The following is a 23,089-nucleotide window of genomic DNA, read 5'->3' on the forward strand; positions in this document are numbered from 1 at the left end:
AGTCCTTAGTGGAATGCAGGAATTTCTGAGAAACATAACAGTTTTGGGTTTGCTGTGAAACAGTGATCATAGCATGAACAAATTTGAGTTAATAACTAGAGTGAAGACACTAAGGAAATCTACTGCAAAGGCAATTAACTTTTGAAAGGGCAACTATGACAAAATAAGGAAAATGGTTAAAAAAAAAAAAGTTGAAAGGAGCAGCTGTAAAAGTTAAGAGTTTAAATCAGGCATGGTCATTGTTTAAAAATACAATCTTGGAAGCCCAGACTAGATGTATTTCATGTATCAAAAAACGAGGAAGGAAGGCCAAATGACAGTCGGTATAGTTAAGAGGTGAGAGGAAGGAGGCTATTAGAGCCAAAATTACATCTTTTAGAATACAGAAAAATTAACTGAATGAAGAAAACAGGAAGCATCTTAACTACTGGCACGTTAGCTGCAAGGCATTAATAAAGAAAGCTAAAAGATAAATTGAAAGAAGATTCTTATGGAATGCACTACCAAAAACCGTAAAGACAACGTACGACCACCTCAACTTCCGGAAATCACTAAAGACCAACCTGTTCGAAAAGGCATACCCTACTGACCCAACTTAAATGACTGAACCCAGCAACACAAAGGAACCAAAACTTGTAATGAACACTATGAACACTATACAACTCCTCTTCTTTGCGATTCCCTAATATTTCTGTAACACATTTATCTCATTGACAATAACATCACTCTGTATTTGTTTCATCACCGGAGATGGCTAACGCCTCACGGTACTATGTAAGCCACATTGAGCCTGTAAAAAGGTGGGAAAATGTGGGGGTACAAATGTAACAAATAAATAAGTAAAGGCAAACACTCAAAGCAAAACCTTTTTCAGGTACAATAGAACCATAAAGCCTATGAGAGAGTCATCTGGACTATTAGATCATCAAGGAATAAAAGGAGCATTCAAGGAGGACAAGGCCATAGTAGAAAGAACACATGAAGTTTTTCCTTTGGTCTTTACTGAGGAAGGTATTTAAGGGTGCTGATATGGAAGAAGTAAAAGAAATCTTGATGAACCTTGAAGACATAATAAGCCAAATCAGCAAGTTGAAGAACAGCAAATCTCCCAGGGTACTCTATAAGCTCAAATATAAAACTGAATATCTCCAATTGGTAATCTGTAACCTATCATCATTCATGGTACCAGAAGCTTGGAAGGTAGCCAACATCACACCAATTTTTAAAGTGTTCCAGGGGTAATCCAGGAAACTACAGACCGGTAAATCTAATGTGAATGTTGGGCCAAAAGGTGAAAACTATTATAAAGAACAAAATTACTGAACACATAAGAAATCTTTTGACAAAGTCTCTCATGAAAGACTCCTGAGAAAATTAAAAAGTCATTGAAAAGGAGGCAATGTTTTGTTGTTGATTAGGAACTGGTTAAAAAATAGAAAACAGAGAGAATGGTTAAATGGACAGTTCTCTCAATGAAGGAAGGTGAATAGAGGAGTGCCACAAGGATATGTACTGGAGTGCTTGTTAACATATCTATAAATGATCTAGAAATAGGAAATGATCTAGAAATAGGAATATGGAATATTGAGTGAGGTGATTAAATTTGCAGATGACACATAACTATTCAAAGTTGCAAAATTGCAGGTAAATTGCATGAAACTGCAGGAGGACCTTGGTAGGCTGGAAGACTGAGCATCCAAATGGCAGATGAAATTTAATGTAAACAAGTGCCAAGGGATGCACATTGGGAAGAATCAACCAAAATATAGCTACATGATGCTAGGTACCAAATTAGGGGTCACCACTGAGAAAAAGGATTTAGGGGGTCATCATAGACAATATGTTAAAATCTTCTGCTCAGTGTGCAGTGGCAGCCCAAAAAGCAAACAGAATGGTAGGAATTATTAGAAAAGGAATAGAGAATAAATCAAAGCATATCATAATGTCTCTGTATCTCTGTGATGAATCACACCTTGAGTACTGTGTGCAGTTCTGGTCGCCACTACTTTAAAAAGATATAGTGGATATTGAAAAGGTACAAAGAAGGATAACCAAAATAATTAAGGGGATGGAAGGTCTTTCATATGAGGAAAAGCTAAAGAGGTTAGGGTTCTTCAGCTTGGAGAAGAGATGGCTGAGGGGAGATATGACTGAGGTCTGTAAAGTCTTGAATGGAGTGGAACGGGTAAACTTGAATCGATTGTTTATTCTTTCAAAAAGTACAAAGATTAGGGAACACTTCATGAAATTACGTGGAGGGGCATAATCGAACGGGGATGACCATCTCTAAGGGCACCCATCTCTAAGGACGTCCCGGCGAAGGGGCGGGGAAACCGCTATAGATGGTCGTCCCCAGTTTTCGGCGATAATGGAAACCAAGGACACCCATCTCAAAAATGACCAAATCCAAGGCATTTGGTCATGGGAGGAACCAGCATTCGAAGTGCACTGGTCCCCCTGACATGCCAGGACACCAACCGGCCAACCTAGGGGGAACTGCTATTGACTTCACAAATTGCTCCCAGGTACATAGCTCCCTTACCTTCGGTGCTGAGTAGAGAGTTGCACGGGGTTCGCGGGAATCCCGCTGAACCCGTGGGATTCCCGTGGGGGCGGAGGCAGTTCCTGCGTGGTTCCCACGGGGATGGAAGCAGCTCTGCGGGGTTCCCGTGGGGACGGAGGCAGTTCCTGCGGGGTTCCCGCGGGGATGGAAGCAGTTCTGCGGTCTTCTCGTAGAAGTGTAAGCTGCACCTGCACCAACCTCTCATCTACCGAACACCAATTTCTTTGAGTGCTGTCTTCTCCTCCTCTTCTTCTTCCTTGCTTTAACAGCACAAATGTGGAAAGTCTTCCATTAAGGAGGTGGTAGAGTCACAAATGATGACGGAATTCAAAAAGGCGTGGGATGAACACAGAGGATCTCTAATTAGAAAATGGAAGTTATATAAAACCTAACCTTAAATGGCTGCATGTGTGTGGATGTGTCAAGTGACGCTTAGATGGCGACTCTGGCTGTGATGAACTAGAGCTGATACCTGGCAGACTTGTATGTTCTGTGGCTCATACATGGCAATCTGGTTTAGGATGGGCTGGAAAGGGCTTAGACAGCAACTTCAGTGGCCGGAACATGAGGACAGTGCTGGACAGACTTTTACGGTCTGTGTCCCACAAATGAGAAGACGAATAGACTGGAGTGAGCTTCAACGGCAACTCCAGTAGTTGGAACATAAGGATAGGGCCAGATAGACTTCTGTGGTCTTTGTTCCAGAAACATGAAAGAAAGACCATAATCAAGTATATAATATCACACTCGTTGATTTAATGATGTGACTATTGGCAGAGTGGATGGACCATTCAGGTCTATTTGCTGTCACTTACTATGTTACTATTAATCCTCTTTGCTACCAGGCTGCTGCACAGACCTCAGCTCTGACACAGGCACGAGAATCAGATGTCACCTGACCTACTGGCGCGTGCATGTGGCGACCTCTCAGCACACAGTGCAAGTGATTCAGAGACAAGTCTTACATGTGCGCACCAGAGTGTTCCAACTTCCAACTTCCGTTCCTTCCTTGCCTACAGTGCTGTGGCTCAAATCCAGAGAGAGACTGAGGGAGCTGACTGGAATTTTATTTTATGTACCATTAAATTCTTACGGGGATGGGTGGGGATGGGTTAAATTCTTGCGGGGACGGGTGGGGACGGGTTGGGATGGGTTAAATTTTTGTGGGGATAGGTGGGGATGGGTAAGTTTTCAGCAGGGACGGGTGGGAATGGGTAAGATTCCAGCGGGGACAGGCAGGGATGGGTAAGATTTCTGTCCCCGTGCAACTCTCTAGTGCTGAGCCCCCCAAATCCCCCCAAAACCCACTCCCCACAACTGTACACCACTACCATAGCCCTAAGGGGTGAAGGGGGGCACCTACATGTGGGTACAGTGGGTTTCGGTTGGGCTTTGAAGGGCTCACAATTACCAGTACAAGTGTAACAGGTAGGGGGGATGGGCCTGGGTCTGTCTGCCTGAAGTGTACTGCACCCACTAAAACTGCTTCAGGGACCTGCATACTGCTGTCATGGAGCTGGGTATGACATTTGAGACTGGCAAAAACAAAAATTAGTTTTTTGAGGGTGGGAGGGGGTTGGTGACCACTGGGGGAGTAAGGGAAGGTCATCCCCGATTCCCTCCAGTGGTCATCTGGTCAGTTTGGGCACCTTTTTTGAGGCATGGACGTGAAAACAAATGGACCAAGTAAAGTCTACCAAATGCTCGTCAGGGACGCCCTTCTTTTTTCCATTATCGGCCAAGGACGCCCATCTCTTAAGCACGCCCCAGTCCCACCTTTGCTATGCTTCTGACATGCCCCCATGAACTTTGGTCATCCCCGCGATGGACTGCAGTTGAGGACGCCCAAAATCGGCTTTCGATTATGCCGATTTGTGCGACCCTGAGAGAAGAACGCCCATCTCCCGATTTGTGTCAGAAGATGGGCGCCCTTCTCTTTTGAAAATGCCCCTGATAGTGGCACATTTAAAACAAATAGAAGAGGATATTTTTTCACTCAGCATATAACTAAGCTCTGGAACTCTTTGCAGTTAATGCAGCTGAGTTTAAAAAAGGTTTGAACAAATTCCTAGAGGAAAAGTCCATAAGAAGTTATTAAGGTAGACATGGGAAAAGCTACTGCTAATCCTTGGGATTAAGTAGCATGGAATCTTGTCACTTTTTAAGACTCTGCCAGGTACTTATAACTTGCACTGGCCACTATTGGAAACAGGACTCTGGGCTCATAGGCGGTCGGTAGCCCAACTGTTTGGGGAGGCTAAAGGGGGCGGGGTTAGGTGTGGGGCCAGGGGTGGAGCTTAAATCCATAATTGTCTGATAAAACACAGAAAAAATAAATAAAAATAAAAGTCACAATTAATACCTTTTATTAAATTTAGATATTAGATATGTATCATATGTCAAAGAATAAAGTGGTTGCTCAAAGCATATTCTAACCACAATCGCTCAACTGCAAAACACTATACACAACTTTGTGCAAAAACACACTCAGAACCTTACTGTACCATAAATATTACACTGGGCAGAACCTAATACACCAATATACCACCCATACGGAAAATGCAGACCGTCAACAATATGAAACAAGGCATCATATCATCACAATTCTCATGTAGAGCCACAAAACACCCTAATTCATGTTTAATGTGGGATAAAATGTCATAAATAAGTAAATAAATATAAACGTTTAATGTTGAGCACCTGATTCTCAAAGTGGACATATTCCAAACACTATAATGAAAATAAAATGATCTTTTCTACCTTTGTTGTCTGGTGACTTTTTCTGATCATGCTGGCCCAGTATCTGATTCTGCTGCTATCTGTCCTCAGGTGTCAGTGCAAGTCTCTTTGGTATGAACTACTCATGTGCAGGTCAGGAAGTCATCCTCGTTAAATATCTTCCTGGCAACCCAGGACACCTCCAGCCAACCCCCCCCCCCCCTGCTCTCCCAGCAGTAAGGTAAACAAATTAAACCATAAACCAATTTCTACAAGTGGTTATACAAGGCTAGAGATGGGATTTCACTGCAGCTCCTGCTGTGAGGATGGAGGTAAATCAACAATTTAACCCTCCCCCCCCCCCCCCCCCCCCCAGAGCAGCGGGACTCCACAGCTGATCCATCCTGATGCAGCAGGGGAGGCTTAGCCTCCCTAAGCCTCTTATACCGGGCGCCTATGTCTGGGCTAGATGGTCCCTTGGTCTGACCCAATAGAGCAACTCTTATGTATGGAACTCTATCCATTTCAAGGGCCTAATTTAACAGCTCCACAAAAAATGGGCCATCAATGGGAGAAATTTAGACTGACAGTCTTACCAAACAGTAGACTGGCTACAGCCATGTAAGCTCCAGCACCAAGACTGGTGATTCCTCATAATCTTATGACTACCCTCCACTTCAGGCATATGGGCCTTACCTAAAAAGTTATCAATCTGCTAACTAGAGCTTGGAAACTCTGAATTATACAAAAGTGTGTAGTACACTAAAAAAGCCTTGCCCATTTCATTTTATGTAGTGCCCATTTGGTAAATATCCATGCAAATATGCATTAGCTTTGATTTAGGGGGTCTTTTACTAAAGATTAGCTCAAGTTATCTGTAGCAGGGCCCATTTTATTCCTATGGGCCCTGTTGCAGATAACTTGAACTAATCCTTAGTTTAAAAAAAAAAAACCCTTAGTTTTTTTCAAACAGGAGAATACCATAGAGGTTTACAAACAAAATAAAATGTTTAAAAAAGAAAGACAAAAGGAAAGTAAAAGGAGTAGAAGAGCAGTGTTAAATATATCACACAAGTAGCAAAATACCCAAATAATCAATCACCATTTAAAAAAAAACTCTGTCAAGTCAGAGTAATGAGGTTTAAACTAGACCTTGACAAATTTTCTACTGAGGGCAACAGAGACCATCACCCATCCTTTCTGAATGGTGCTCACTTATTTCTATTATCACTTGAGCTGTCTTTTGCTTAAAGTGTGTGGGAAGAAACATGTATCATATTGCCTCTGTCAAAAACCTTTTGGCCTGTTTTCCACATCTGAAATTCCACTTCATCCATCAACATGGTATTTATTTGTCCCCACAAGGAGGTAACACATACCATGCTATTTTCATCCTGATGCTCGTTATTCTTTTTTTTTCCCTACTCTTGCAAGGAAAGCCTTCAACGTTTGTAGCCTTTTCAGATGTGAACTTTTTATTACCTACTCTTAGCTCAGTTATTTTCTTCTGATCACTGTATTTAGAACTTCTTACACCTTCATTAGGTGCATTTCTTCACTGTCACTGAATGTGAGAAACTCAATAATGCTTTCCTCAAAGTCCTTACAGAACAATTTCTCAACCTGCCCCTGAGGATGATGATCAAAATCAGTGAACACTGCAAGATGAAGTGGGGTATGATCTGACCATCTAATCAATCCCATATCACATGAACTGAGACATAGTGCTCAGAATATTAAGAATAAATCTATCCTAGAATATGAATTATGTGTTTGTGAAAAAAATGCCCTGTATAATTGAGTTTCTAGATATCTAATCAGCTCACCTCTAGTCACATGTTTATTCATTCCTTCAAAGAAATAAAGCAAATTGGTGAAGCATGATTTCCCTTGGCTGAATCCATGTTGATTCTGTCCCATTAAACCATGTTGATCTACAGGTTCAGAAATGTTATTCTATTCAATTCTTTTCTATACAGGTCTTTTAGTATTCCATAAATACCAATAATGGTTCAATGTGGATCACACTGGAGAAAGAGCAAATCTGTATACAATAACCACACCAGTATAATAATAGTCATAAGCTATCAACAATAAAAGTTATACATGCTTTGTAAATAAAAAAAGTTAAAAGAGCTTTTTGAGAAGGAATATAATTAGTCTATCATTTTCCCCAGCACTGATCTCAGGCTTGCCAGTCTGTAATGTCCTGCATTATCCCTGGAACTCTTTTTTTTTTTTTTAACTGGTGTTACATTGGCCTCCCTCCAATCTTCAGGTACCATGGATGATTTTAATGACAGGTTAGAGATAAATAATAGTACATCAGCAATTACATGTTTGAGTTTTTTCAGTACCCTGGGTGTACACCATCTGATCTAGGTGATTTATTACTCTTTAACTTGTTTTGGCTCATGTGGAGGGGCATAATCGAAAAGGGGCACCCAAATTTTGTTGAGGACGTCCTTGCAAAACGTCCCGATGGAGGGGCAGGGAAACCTGTATTATCGAAAAAGATGGATGTCCATCTTTCGTTTTGATAATACGGTTGGGGAAACCCAAATCCTGAAATTTTGGTCATCCTTAGAGATGGTCGTCCCTAGATTTGGTCGTTTCTGATTTTTGACGATAATGGAAACCAAGGACACCTATCTCAGAAATGACCAAATGTAAGCCCTTTGGTTGTGGGAGGAGCCAGCATTTGAAGTGCACTGGTTCCCCTGACATGTCAGCACACCAACCGGGCACCCTAGGGGGCACTGCAGTGGACTTCATAAATTGCTCCCAGGAACATAGCTCCCTTACCTTGTGTGGTGAGCCCCCCCAAAACCCATTACCCACAACTGTACACCACTACCATAGCCCTTACGGGTGAAGGGGGGCACCTAGATGTGGGTACAATGGGTTTCTAGTGGGTTTTGGAGGGCTCGCTGTTTCCTCCACAAACGTAACAGGTAGGGGGAGATAGGCTTGGGTCCGCCTGTCTGAAGTGCACTGCACCCTCTAAAACTGCTCCAGGGACCTGCATATTGCTGTCACGGACCTGAGTATGACATCTTAGGCTGGCATAGAGGCTGGCAAAAAATATTTTGAAAGATATTTTTTTTAGGGTGGGAGGGGGTTAGTGACCACTGGGGGAGTAAGGGGAGGTCATCCCCGATTCTCTCCAGTGGACATCTGGTCAGTTCAGGCACCTTTTTGTGGCTTGGTCGTAAGAAAAACAGGACCAGGTAAAGTTGTCCAAGTGCTCGTCAGGGACACCCTTTTTTTTTTTTCCATTACGGGTCAAGGACATCCATGTGTTAGGCAAGCCCAAGTCCCGCCTTCGCTACACCTCTGATATGCCCTCTTGAACTTTGGCCATCCCTGTGACAGAAAGCAGCTGGGGACGCCCAAAATCGGCTTTCGATTTTACCGATTTGGATGACCCTGTGAGAAGGACGCCCATCTTCTGATTTGTGCACTGAACACTAGGCTACTCTTAGGACCTGTTTGCTGCTGCAATAGGACTGTCACATGTTTGGGGGAGGGGTTAGTGAGTGCTTGGGGAGTAAGAGGGTCATGCCTTAATCTCTTCAGTAGTCATCTGATCATTTAGGGCACCTTTTTATAACTTTGTCATGATTGAAACTGGTCCAGACCAAAACATCCAACTTTTAGCCCTAGACATTTTTGCTTTGTCCAATTATATCAGAAAAATATCCAAGTTGTGGGACTGCCCAAATCCCACCCTCAACACATCCCTGACGCATCCCTTTGTGATTTAGATGCACTGTGAATGAGCAATATATGTTTCAAAAATAGCGATTTGGATGGTTTTGCAAGAAGAATGTCCATCTGCTACTTTGTTATGCTTTTTGCACCTTTTCTGTTTTGAAAATGAACCCTTAAAGCCCTAACTTGTACAGCTTGTTTTCCTTATTTTATCATAGTTGCCCTTTTGAAAGTCACATGCTGTTGCAGTAAACTTCCTTACTGTCTTCATTCCAGTTACTAACTCAGATTTGGTCATGTTATGATCACTGTTTCCCAACAAACCCAACACTATTATCTCGCACACTAAGAGGCTCATTTTTGAAAGACAAAAACATCCAAAAAGTGTCATAATGCACCATTTGGTTGTTTTTCTTCTAAAAACGTCCAAATTGGTATTTTCAAAATCTATTTTGCAGAAGTTTATCTATGCAATTCATCTGCAGTGCATCAGAATCACAAGGGGGTGTGTTAGGGGCATTTTGATGGCGCGATTAGGGCGTGCCTATCACGTGGATGTTTTACAGCCATAATGGAACAAAACAAATATGTTCAGGACTAAAATCAAAACATTTTGGTCTAGACCTGTTTTTATAACAAATAAGGCACAAAAAGGTGCCCTAAAAGACCAGATGACCACTGGAGGGAATCAGCAGTGACTCCCCAATAACCCCCCAGTGGTCACTGATGCCCTATAACCCCCCCCAAAAATGTGAATAAAAATATGACTTACCAGCCTCTATGACAGCCTCAGATGTTAAAGTCAGGTCAGAGCAGCATGCAGGTGCCTGGAGTAGTGTAGTGGTTGGTGCAGTGCACTATGGAGTGGAGGACTCGGGTGCCTATCTCCCTCTACCTGTCACAGTTGTGGTGGAAACTGTGACCCCCCCCTCCCAAGGTCACCAAAACCCTATTGTACCAACATATCGGTGCCCCCTTCACCCTTAAGGGTTATTGTAGTGGTGTACAGTGGGGGACAGTGGATTTGGGGTGGGTTTTGGAGGACTCAGTGGACAAGATAAGGGAGCAAAGGTGAGATGTGTACATGGAGGCATTTCCATGAAGTGCACAGAAGAGCCCTCTAGGGTGCCCTATTGCTCTTCTGGGATGTCTGGGGGACCAGTCTACTAAAAAATGCTGGCTCCTCCTACATCCCAGTGGAACGTATCTCTATATTTTGCACTTATTTGTTTGTTTGTTTTTTTAATGAACCAAAAAACAAAACATCCAAAGCACAAAACCTTGTTCAAACAGTATTAGAAAAAAAAAGATACACATTTTTCTTTTTCAAAAATAACCTTCTTTCCTATTCGGATGTTGGACATTTTGTGTGAAATGTCCAAAATCGGACTTAGATGTCATATCGAAAATGGCCCTCTAAGCCAGCATTCCATTAAGAACTAGATCTAAAATAGCTCCTCTTCTTGTCAGTTCCTAGACCAGTTGCTCCAAGAAATACCTATTAATATACTGCTACCAGATTTGTTGGTTCCCTAATTTCTGCTAACATTTCTTCACCTATCTCTTCATTCTGGCCTGGCAGATGATTGTATAGCCCTACCATTATTCTCTTTCCTGCAAGTTCTTGAACTTGAAGTGATAGTATCTGAGGATCTCAAAGTAGTGAAACAATGTGACAAGGTGGAAGCCAAGGCCAGAAGGACGCTAGACTGCCTAGAGAGAGTTATAACCAGCAGATGAAAGGGGATATTAATGCCTCTGGTCAAATTGTTGGTGAAGACCACTTGGAGTACTATGTTCAGTTTTGGAGATCATATCTCACTAAGGACATAAAAAGATTAGAAGCAGTTCAGGCACAAGCAACAAAATGGTATGTGGTTAGCACCAAATGATATATGAGAAGAAAGTTGATGGGATGAATATGTATACATATAGAGGAAAGGAGGGATACACAAGATGATACAGACATTTAAATACTTGAAAGGTATTAATATACAAGGAAATCTTTTACCAGAGATGGGGAAGTCGTAAAACTAGAGGACAAGTTGCAAGGGAGTTGACTTTGGAGTGAGTACTTTTTCATAGGGAGGATGGTGGATACCTGGAATGCCCTCCTGGGGGAGATAGTGGAGACAATAACTGTGATAGAATTCAAAAATGCATGGGATAAAGACAAAGGATCACTATATGGAAACAGTATGGAGCCAAAACAAAATTAATGGTGTTTAGGTGGCAACTCCTTTACTTGAGAAGATCAGTGCCAGGCAGACCCCTATGTCATGGAAAGACAGATCTGGATTGGCTAGAGTGAGCTTTGCCAGCTACTCTAGTAGTTGGGAAGTAAGGCCATTGCCGGACAGACTTCTATGGTTTGTAACCTGAAAATGATAAAGACAGAATAGAATCAAGAATACATATTTTATTACACAATCAAAGCATATGCTTTGTTGGGCAGACTGATGGGCCATGCAGGTCCTTATCTACTGTCACCCAATATGTTACTATGTGCAAACCCATTGTATTGTTAACATTTATAAATGTTCTGTTAGGATTCAACACTGTATATCACTATACCTGAATATGCAGAGATACTTATTTGACATCTAGGCAACATTTGTTGCATTTCTTATTAGTATGCAAGAGATGAGAGAGAATAGTCATTTATCTGATCATGGATGAAACTGATTCCTTTATGCAAGGCAGACAACCAGCAGGTAAAGAATGTTAATAAGATAAGAAAAGATTAGCTTACGAGATCAAGAGCCAAAGAGCCAGACCATGGAATAAACTATATATTGATTTTGTGAGTTTATTTTGGGATAGGTAATTAGATTGAATAACATTGCTTGTTTGAACACATTATGTATTTTTGTATAGTACTATATGTATCTGGTAGGCAATACACAAATGATTAAAAAACAACAATAATAATGATATGAAATTAAAAAAAATACATTCACACGTACTAACAAAGCCTATTTATGTCAAATAAATCCTTAGAAAGAAAAGATCACTTCAAGATTTGTATATAAAGACCCTCAAACAAAATGGGCCAGAGTTAAAGAATAGGAGCCTCTTCTATCACACCACACTAGCAGTTCCTGGTGCAGTAATGCTGACAAAGCCCAATCATTTTCAGTGGGCTTCATCGGCATTTCCACGCAGAAACTGCTAGCAAGGCATGATTAAAGAGTCCCTAAGTTAGCCATTTAAGCACCTTTGAGACCTTTAGAATCCTCTCAAGGAGCATCACTATCTGTCCCTCATCACAGGTGCGGGAGGTAATGGTGCTGGGGTTGGGGCCACTTGATATTAGCTTTGGAGTAAGTATACACAGGAAGTCCAATACGTTAGCGTTTAACTTTCAAAAAGAAGATTAAGATAAAATGAGAAGAACTGTGAAAAAAAACTTAGACAAGCAGCTGCGAGGGTCAAAACTTGGCATCAGGCGTGGATGCTGTTCAAAAATACCACCCTGAAAGCCCAGACCAAATATACTCCGTGTATTAAAAAGGAGGGAGGAAGACCAAACTACAGCTGGCATGGTTAAAAAGTGAAGTGAGGGAAGCTATTAGAGCTAAAAGAAAATCCTTCAGAAAATGGAAGAAGGAACTGACTGAAAATAATAAGAAACAGCATAAGGAATGTCAAGTCAAATGCATAGCGATGATAAAATGGAAGGCAAAGAGGGACTTTGAACAAAAGATTGCATTGGAGGCAAAAACACGTGGCGGGACATTTTCGAAAGGGACGTCCAAGTTGCGATTTGGACGTCCTTGCAAAACGGTGAAATCAAGGGGCATGGAAACCCGTATTTTTGAAACTAGATGTACGTTCATCTTTCGTTTCGAAAATACCATCAGAGATGTCCAAATCCTTAAATTTGAACATCCCTATATTTGGTTGTCCCTAGACATGGACGTTTCTGAATTTTGAAACCAAAGACGTTCATGTCAAAAACGTCCTAATGCAAGCCATTTGGTCATGGGAGGAGCCAGCATTTGAAATGCACTGGTTCCCCTGACATGCCAGGACACCAACCGGGCACCCTAGGGGGCACTGCAGTGGACTTCATAAATTGCTCCCAGGAACTGAGCCCCCCAAAATCCCCAACCCCCCAAAACCCACTACCCACAACTGTACACCACTACCATAGCCCTTATGGGTGAAGGGGGCATCTATATATGGGTACATTGGGTTTGGGGTGGGTTTTGGAGAGCTCGTTGTTCCCTCCACAAATGTAACAGATAGGGGGGGTCTGGGTCCGCCTGTCTGAAGTGCACTGCAGTACCCACTAAAACTGCTCCAGGGACCTGCATGCGCTGTCATGGACCAGAGTATGACATCTAAGGCTGGCATAGAGGCTGGTTATCTATAAAATCGAGCGTGGTACTGGAAGATTGGAGAGTGGCCAAAAAGGTTCCAGAGGGGATCCAGGAAATTATAGACTGGTGAGTCTGATGTCGGTGCTAAGTAAAATGGTAGAGACTATTATGAAGAACAAAATTACAGAGCACATTCAAAAGCATGGATTAATGAAAGAAAGCCAACATGGATTTAGTGAAGGGAAACCTTGCCTCACCAATCTATTACATTTCTTTTGAAGGGGTGAACAAACATATGGATAAAGGTGAGCCGATTGATGTGGAGGGGCATAATTGAACGCGAACGCCCATCTCCATGGGCGTCTATCTCCGAGAACTGGTATGTGAAGGGGCGAGACAAACCGTATTTTTGAAAAAAATGGGCGTCCATCTTTTTTCTGATAATACGGTTTGTGCCAGCCAAATGCATCAGATTTGTGCGGATTTGAGCTGGGCGGCTTTGTTTTTCAGCGATAATGGAAACCAAAGGCGCCCAGCTCAAAAACGACCAAATCCAAGGCATTGGGTTGTGGAAGGGGCCAGGATTCGTAGTGCACTGGTCCCCCTGACATCGCAGAACACCAACCAGGCACCCTAGGGGGCACTTGTAACAATTAAAAAAACAAAGCAAACTACCTCTGAAGTCCATAGTTCCCTTCCCTTGGGTGCTGAGCCCCCCAAATCCCCCCCAAAACCCACTCCCCACAACTCTACACCATTACCATAGCACTTATGGCTGAAGGGGAGCACTTAGATGTGGGTTCAGTGGGTTTTGGGGTGGATTGGAGCGCTTCCATTTACCACCACACATGTAACAGGAAGGGGGAGGATGGGCCTGGGTCCACCTGGCTGAAGTCCACTGCACCCACTAACAACTGCTCCAGGGACCTGCATACTGCTGTGATGGAGCTGGGTATGACATTTGAGGCTGGCATACAGGCTGGAAAACAAAAGTTTTTAAAGTTCTTTTTTTGGGTGGGAGGGGTTAGTGACCACTGGGGGAGTCAGGGCTAGTCATCCCCGATTCCCTCCTTTGGTCATCTGGTCATTTAGGGCACTTTTTTTGGACTTGTTCGTGAAAAAAAAGGGTCCAAAAAAAGTGACCCAAATTTGTGCTAAAATGCCTTTCTTTTTTCGATTATCGGCCAAGGACGCTCATCTCTCCTCGGCCGATAAACACGCCCTAGTCCTGCCTTCACCACACCTCCAACACGCCCCCGTCAACTTTGACGGAGTGCAGTTGAAGACGCCCAAAATCGGCTTTCGGTTATACCGATTCGGGCATCCATGCGAAAAAGACATCCATCTCCCGATTTGGGTCACTTTTTTTTTTGTTACATTTGTACCCCACGCTTTCCCACTCATGGCTCAATGCGGCTTACATGGGGCAACAGAGGGTTAAGTGACTTGCCCAGAGTCACAAGGAGCTGCCTGTGCCTGAAGTGGGAATCAAACTCAGTTCCTCAGGACCAAAGTCCACCACCCTAACCACTAGGCCACTCCTCCACTTTCTTTGACTTTGACTTTCGATTATGAGGCGGATTGTGTATCTGGATTTTCAAAAGGTGTTTGACAAAGTACCTCATGAAAGACTCCAGAAGAAATTGGAGAGTCATGGGATAGAAGGTAGTGTCCTATTGTGGATTAAAAACTGGGTAAAGTATAGAAAACAGAGAGAAGGGTTAAATGGTCAGAATTCTCAAAGGGGAAGGGTAGATAGTGGGGTTCCCCAGGGGTGTGTGCTGGGACCGCTTCTTTTTAACATATTTCTAAATGATCTAGAGATGGGAGTAACTAGTGAGGTAATTAAATTTGCTGACAACATAAATTTATTCAAAGTTGTTAAATCGCAAAAGGATTGTGAAAAATTACAAGAGGACCTTATGAGACTGGGAGACTGGGTGTCTAAATGGCAGATGACATTTAATGTGAGCAAGTGCAAAGTGTTGCATGTGGGAAAGAGGAACCCAAACTATAGCTACGTAATGCAAGGATCCACGTTAGGAGTCACCCACCAAGAAAGGGATCTCGGCGTCGTTGTTGATGATATGTTGAAACTCTCTGCCCAGTGTGCTGCTGCAGCTAAGAAAGCAAACAGAATGTTAGGTGTTATTAGGAAAAGAATGGAAAACAAAAGTATCGATGTTATAATGCTTTTGTATTGGTCTATGGTGCGACCGCACCTCGAATATTGTGTTCAATTCTGTTCGCCACATCTCAAAAAAGATACAGTGGAATTAGAAAAGGTACAGAGAAGGGCAAGAAAATAATAAAGGGGATGGGACGACTTCCCTATGAGGAAAGGCTGAAGCATCTAGGGCTTTTCAGCATGGAGAAAAGACAGCTGAGGGGAGATATGGTAGAGGTCTATAAAATAATGAGTGGAGTAGAACAGGTAGATGTGAATGGTTTGTTTACTCTTTCCAAAAATACTACGACTAGGGGGCATGCAATGAAGCTACAAAGTAGTAAATCTAATACAAATTGGAAAAATGTTTCTTCACTTAACATGCAAGTAAACTCTGGAATTTGTTGCCAGAGAATGTGGTAAATGCAGTTAGCTTAGCAGGGTTTAAAAAAGGTCTGGACAGTTTCCTAAAAGAAAAGTCCATAGACCATTATTAAATTGACTTGGAGAAAATCCACTGCTTATTTCTGGGATAAGCAGCATAAAATGAAGTGAAATTTTTTGGGATCTTGTTTAACTGTACAAAGAACTTGCATTGAGTTTAGCCACCCATCTATTTATTCCAACAGACTCTGTACTGCACATCTTGTCCCCATCTATGTATGTGCTCTTGGCCCCTCAGCTATATGTAAGAGTATTGTAGAAAAGCATCAGTATCAAAGCTATGTTATTTGAATATTCTAATGTGTGCGTATTAAATATTTCATTAGTATTATGCTGACATCATATTATATCTCTGTTATTTGAATTTCAGTGCTGTTAAATATGTATATTTTTGATCCTGTTTAATGGTATTTCTATTAGGTTTCAATTTACTGTTTTCAAGTTTACCTCATTCAGGGGCCCTTTTAATAAGCTGCGGCAAAATGTAGCCTGCGGCAGTACGAGCGTGTAAATTGAGCTTGCTCTGGGTCAGTTTTTGCTGCATCCTGGAAAAAGGGCTTTTTTTAAGGGACCGGAAAATGGACATGCAGCAAATTAAAAACCAGCTTTCGTTCATTTTCAGCCTCAGACCTTACCATCACCCATTGACTTGTAGCATGATATGAGTTTAATTGTCAAGAGTTATTGATTCTGCTGGATCAGATACAAATGTAAAATATACAGCTGCAAAGACTTATTGGAACAGTATCAGATAAATGCTCTGACCATCACCCTCCCATATAACAAAAACTAGCTGGGTGGATACCTAAGTCCATCAACACATTTCCAAAGAACAAAAATCTGAAGATGAACAGCAATCACAGAGACTGGAGTTAACAAAGGCAGTGAAACTCCACCTATTCTCAGACAATGACTCAAAGACTGAAAAGCCCTTCTACTTATCCAATCTGACAAAAGAAGCACACTTATCTCAGACAAAGACTCTTTTAATCCTGTCAGATGCCTTCTGGATGTATATCACAGCAGATGTCCAGACAGAAAGTCTTTGAAAACACATCTCTTCAACAAAGCCTACAAAAGTCACCCTCAATGAAACAAATCATTCCTTAAACCACCCAAGTACACCAAAAAAACACCTCTCACAGGACCTTACCTAACACCTTCCATCTAAATCCTCCTTCACCTCTGCTTATGATCGACTGTTTTTTAAATCATGTAACGACGTTATCATATCTATACTCTGTAAACCACATTGAGCCTGCAAAAAGGTGGGAAAATGTGGGGTACAAATACAATAAATAAATGATGTCATTAAAACATGTGACCAGTTACCATGCTCTATCTCAAAACTAGATGAAACCAGTTTTCAGCTATTCCTAAGTTTTCATTGGGTCTAGTACACCCCAACTGACTTCATCCTATGGTCCAATAAGATATTATAAAAAGCCTGGAACATTTTCAGTTCACTCTCTTCACTCTTCTCTCTTGCTCTTGGCTGTCTTGGCTCTAGGCTCCTCGATTCCTGATCTGCACCTCCATGATCCTTGCTAGACTTCTCTAGGCTCCAGCAACAAAAATACTTCTTTTCCAGCAAGGATCTCCTTCATCACTCCAACCAGCAGCCTCCATCAAAGTGAGTTACCATTATCCAGCCTAATTTATAATTCAGACTTTTTAATCTTGAAAAGCACATTTCCCTTGTGCAAGATCCCTAAAAACTGTCTCTCTCTTGTAACATTATTATATTACCAGTATTGTAAATAAACATGTTAAAGTTAAATATGTGGTCTTTATGTTCTGAGCACATGTCCTTAAACCTTACAGTGCAGGTTAATGTAATTTAACAAATATAGTATTTAATTCCCCCTATCATATTGGTAGAGAATAGAATATAGAAGAATAGAATAATATTATATTATTTTTTTACATTTTAGACTTGGTGGTAAGTTCTCACGTGCTACCCGAGCGGTAGGCATGCAGCGAGCGCTTACTGCTGTTTACTACCGCGTATGCGCCACATGGTAGAAATATGTTCTACTGCGTGTTTTTGGCATTCAACAAATTCAGAATTGCCTTTTACAAAGGCCACCTTATTGTATCTCTGTTTAAACGTGGTCATTTTACTATTGTTATGCTGTTAAAACTGTACGTTTTATGTTAAGCTGCACCTGCTGTACACCACTTTGGGTGAATCTCTTCATAAAGCTGGTTAATAAATCTCAATTAATAAATAAATTAAATAAATATTAGAAGGAAAGATAGAAAAAGCAAAAACAAAAAAGGAGTGGAAAATGTAAAAGAAAGCACCCATCTCTGTGCTGGCCAGATTATTGCCATTAAGTATCAGACGTTTGAGTAAAGCACCATGCCTTAGGGGTCATTTTGCAAAGCTGTGGTAAAAGGTGGCCTTAGCACACCCTTAAGTGGGTTTTTCCTGTATGTTAAGGCCATTTTTACTGCAGACATAAAATAGCAGATTTTCAAATTGTTTTTAAATTAATAGCCAAGCGCTAATGTTGCTATTATCATATGGAGAGAGTAATCCACCTAAGTGGATGAACACTAACTCCCACGTAAAAATAACAGCACAGAAAGAGAGTGGGAAATGGACCAATGACTCCAGGAGAACGGGAGATAAGATTTCAAAGAACCACTTTATTCAATGACTTGACACAGAAAACTTTGTTTCGGCCAAAAGGCCTGCCTCAGAAGTAGAGCCCGCTGGAGCCGGTGCTGGTAAACATGCTCCCAAAGCCGGCTCTCCTTCCTTCTCCAACCCAGATACTTTGTACTGCGGGACACCAGATCAAAAACACATCACCCGTCCTACCCACGAGTCAAAATCTCTGGGGCAGGAACAACCGCGTACGGAAAGCGGGATGGGTCAAACTTGACACGACCGCGTCCAGGAAAGCGGAAAGAGCGTTTGGCAGAAGAGTAGGTAGGGCCAGCGCAGAGGAAGCAGTCGCAGGCAGCATACAGACAGCCCTGGGAGTGTGCGGATCCGAAGCCGCTGCAGATAAGCAGCAGAAGAACAAACAAAGATCACAACGGAGCCAGAGGGCAGAAGTAGCGGCAGGACATAGACGGACCCGGTGTCGTGCAGCTTTGCTCAGCTGTAGCATTAGACTGCGGCGCTGCCCAAAGGGGAGGGAGGGAGGGGAAAGAAGGCCTGCAGCGTGCCGATGGTGGATCAATTCTTTTGGCGCCTCTCTGCATCATTGCTGGGTGGGCCTGAGCCCAAAGTGTGTGGGCCCAGGCCCACCCGTGGCTACACCCCTGGGTAAGGGAGCTATGCACCTGGGAGCAATTTCTGAAGTCCACTGCAGTGCCCCCTAGGGTGCCCGGTTGGTGTTTTGGCATGTCAGGGGGACCAGTGCACTGCGAATGCTGTCTCCTCCCACGACGAAATGGCTTGGATTTGGTCATTTCTGAGATGGGCGTCCTCGGTTTCCATTATCGCCGAAAATCAGGGACGACCATCTCTAAGGACAACCATCTCTAAGGTCGACCTAAATTTCACAATTTGGGCGTCCCCGACCATATTATCGAAATGAAAGATGGACGCCCATCTTGTTTTGATAATACAGGTTTCTCTGCCCCTTCGCCGGGACATCCTGCGAGGATGTCCTCAGATAAACTTGGGCACCCCTTTCGATTATGCCCCACATGGTATTATAGAGGCCTATCTTAAGTTTCCCACCCAGGGTCCATTCAATTCTAGCTTACGCCATTGGATGGAACCCAAGAGGGAAGACCCAACATTAGATCTAGTGCTCACAAATGGAGGCAGAATTCTAATGTTCAGATAAGGGTCCACCTGGGCAGAAGTGATAGTCATACAGTATGGTTTAATATAAAAGCTACAAGGATATCAAGGTACATCAGTCTTTTCTAGTATATATACACACAAAGTTACATACATCTCAGAGTGTTATAACCTTGTGTGGGAGCTTTGGGGAGGCTATTATATAAAGGCACACAGGTATATATATCTCCTTTGTTTGGCATTTTTATTTCATCAAAATCACAGTAATGTATACAATTTTGTTTCAGGAAGCCAAACTCATTTTAGGAAAATTGAGCACAGCAAGGAAAAATGGCTCTTCCAAATGCCTCTTCACCCCTAGTTTTAAGCAGTCACACCACTACAGATTGGGGAACCTGTTTAAAGCAGGCTTGATGATTCTACTGTGGCCTAGGATATGAGTCTGTGGAGAACAGATCACAGCAGCTGACGTTTTTAATAAACCTCAATGTCTCTTAATGAGTATAATGACCTTTTATGTCTTTGAGTACCCTACTGCTTTTAGTATTTATATGGATTAGAAACAACTGAAAAGTCTCCCTGGGCTTAATTATGATAGACACAACTTGTGTACAAAACAATTTTTATTTTTAAATATTCCTGAAAACTATTTTAGTAAGATGTGAAGATATTTGCTATTTAATTTATTAGACAACATTAAAAAAAAAATCTCCATTTACTAAAGTGTGGTATGGTTTTACAGTTACCATGCTTGTAATTGCCAGTATTAACCCTAGAACGCATGACGTTAAAAATATACATATTAACGTCATGCAAAAATGTAAGCATGGGGGCCTAAAAGGCCCCCAATATGCATTCTAGGGTTAATGGTAACTGCAAAACATCTGTGCTATGTTTGAGACATTCCCAGCATCTTTGGGGGGAGGAGGGGGGCTATTGTACAATTAACACAGAGAAACAATTCCTACTGCATGTTAATTGCACATCAGGCAACATGCAAAGCGTTTAGCTGATCTGTTGAGGTGACATTAATTGCTCTGTGCATTGTGTATTGTTAACTGGTTGATGATATTAACATTCACACTAACTGTAAAGCACAGGTCCACCAGTTTCCCATCTAGTCCATGATCCATCCAAACTGTATCACTCGAAAAGGCCTCCCAAAGAGTTGAGACATGATCTCATTAGCACGTGGTGAATCACTCAATTCAGCGGAATCCCTCACTCTGATGGGCTTCCATTCTGGAGGCTCAGCTATGATAATAGTTGAGATTATGACCTCTGCCAATTCTGCAGCTGGTGCTGCTCTGATACACTTGGAGTTCTGGCTCTCGGGCCCACTTGGAGCATGAAGTACAGCTAGCTTGGTCACAATCACCTCTACATGGCTTCTAGTGGACAACTTTTCTTGTGCAGGGGCAATAATGGTTGACATCATATTGCTACTCACTGTCTTAATCACTAGATCTTGACGGTGTTACCCCAGATGGATCCTACCTTTCAGTTTGGCTAAATCCTGTACCACTACTCAATAGACACAATGCAGCAGGAATAATTCTTGAGGAAAAGCCTCTGGTCTCTCATGGTTCCCCAGAACTAGCACCAACTAGGAGATTTTACTGTGCTCTGGTGACTGCTGAGGATAAACCTTGTTTTGCCTTTGCTCCTAGATTGTGGTACTACCAAAGGGCCAACTCTTTACAGGATTTAAAGTTCTCCACCCTTCAAAGCTCAGCCTGCGAGTTGGAAGGCAGAAAAAGGAGTATAAACTCTTTCACTGCAAACTAGGACCTAAATAACTTAAGGATCCTCCTAGCTCTGTTCTCTCAGCACATACCAGTTGGGAACCCAACTAAACAACCAGATTTATTTGAGTTGTCAAGATTACAGAAATGCAGTTGAAAAACAGAATGTGTACTTAGACAAATATGTTGGTGTCTCTTAGAAAATGTTTATAAAATTGCTCATACACATAAGAGTAGGAACAGAGAAGATATACGTCCTAATTCTGTAAAAGACATCAAAAATTGTGCATGGAAATTTGGGCATGCACCCAATTTGTGTGTTCAATTTAATTGCATTACAAGCTAATTAGCACCAATAATTGTTTTTTTTTTTAATGTAACCCCAAAGGGTTAAAATTGTTTAATTATGTGGTCCTGCTGGAAACGTGGTCACAGGAAGGGTAGCAGAGTTGGAGTTGTGCAGCATCATGGCTGGCATTGTCATGATCTGCGTCTGAGGCAGGATCGAGCAGGAGAAGCTGCTGTCACAGTTGAGAGTTGTTGCAGTTGTTTGTTTCAGAAGCAGGGAGGCGAAAGGAAGTGTGTCGGACAGAGGAGAGCATCAGAGCTGCAGTGCAGCTGCAGGAATCCCGGTGTGTTTCCCGCCCGCTGTGTGTGTCCATGACATCACCATATGTGCACAGTGGTGACGTCATGGATCGCGTGGGTCACACATTTTTTTTCTCAAAAGAAGGGAGAAAAATTGGTCTAGAGGCCTGTACTCCCTGGTTCTGGTGGCAGAACACTGGTAGGACCATGAAGGGGAGAGCTCCAGCGAGCCTCCTGAAGATTTTGGGGGCCGATTCTTGCACAGTCGGGGACGTCTGCATGTGCACATGGGGAGCAGGAGCAGTGTCAGGTGCTGATGGCTGCCAGCTCATGAGTAGAGCCAATCAGTGGAAGGTAGCATGGTGAATCACAAAATTGAAGCTGTTGAAGACTCTAGCAAGGTAAGAAGGGAGATCTTCCTTTGGGGTTTTGCTGCAATCTTTTATTTAAGTTGTGCCTAGAAAATGATGCATCAGGATGAAAGAGAATTCTGGTATAGCACATGCAAGAGAGTGTTGGCAGAATTCCAGGCAGAGTTCTAAACTGCTGTTTCTGGCAGTTGTAAGGGAACAGTTTCTGGTGAGTGGACGTGTGTGTGAGTTGGCTCAATGGTAACCATGTAATGTTGTGACACCATGTTTGTGAACATAAGTTGTGTGAGAGACGATGTGTGAGGAAAGTAAGAGAGATATGTGTTGAAGGGGTGGGGGTGTTCTGCCCCCAGCAGCACTACACTAGTTTTAAGTGTAGCCCTAGACAATGTTTAATGCCTTTACTGTTATTCTCACTTCTAAGGATTTTACTGCTGCAGTCAGTCTCTGCAAAGATATAGGAGCAGTGGCGTAGCAAGGGCGGGGCGGTAGGGGCGGTCCGCCCCAGGTGCACACTGCTGGAGGGTGCAGAGAGCAGCCGCGTGCCTGTCGGCTCCGCTCATTCCCTGCTCCCTCTGCCCCGGAACAGGTTACTTCTTGTTCCGGGGCAGAGGGAGCCAGTGGAGCCGACAGGCGCGCGGCTGCTCTCTGCACCCTCCAGCAGCCAAGAATGCATTCGGGGGGG

This window comes from Microcaecilia unicolor, chromosome 3 (genome assembly GCF_901765095.1).
Source record: "Microcaecilia unicolor chromosome 3, aMicUni1.1, whole genome shotgun sequence".
NCBI lineage: Eukaryota > Metazoa > Chordata > Amphibia > Gymnophiona > Siphonopidae > Microcaecilia > Microcaecilia unicolor.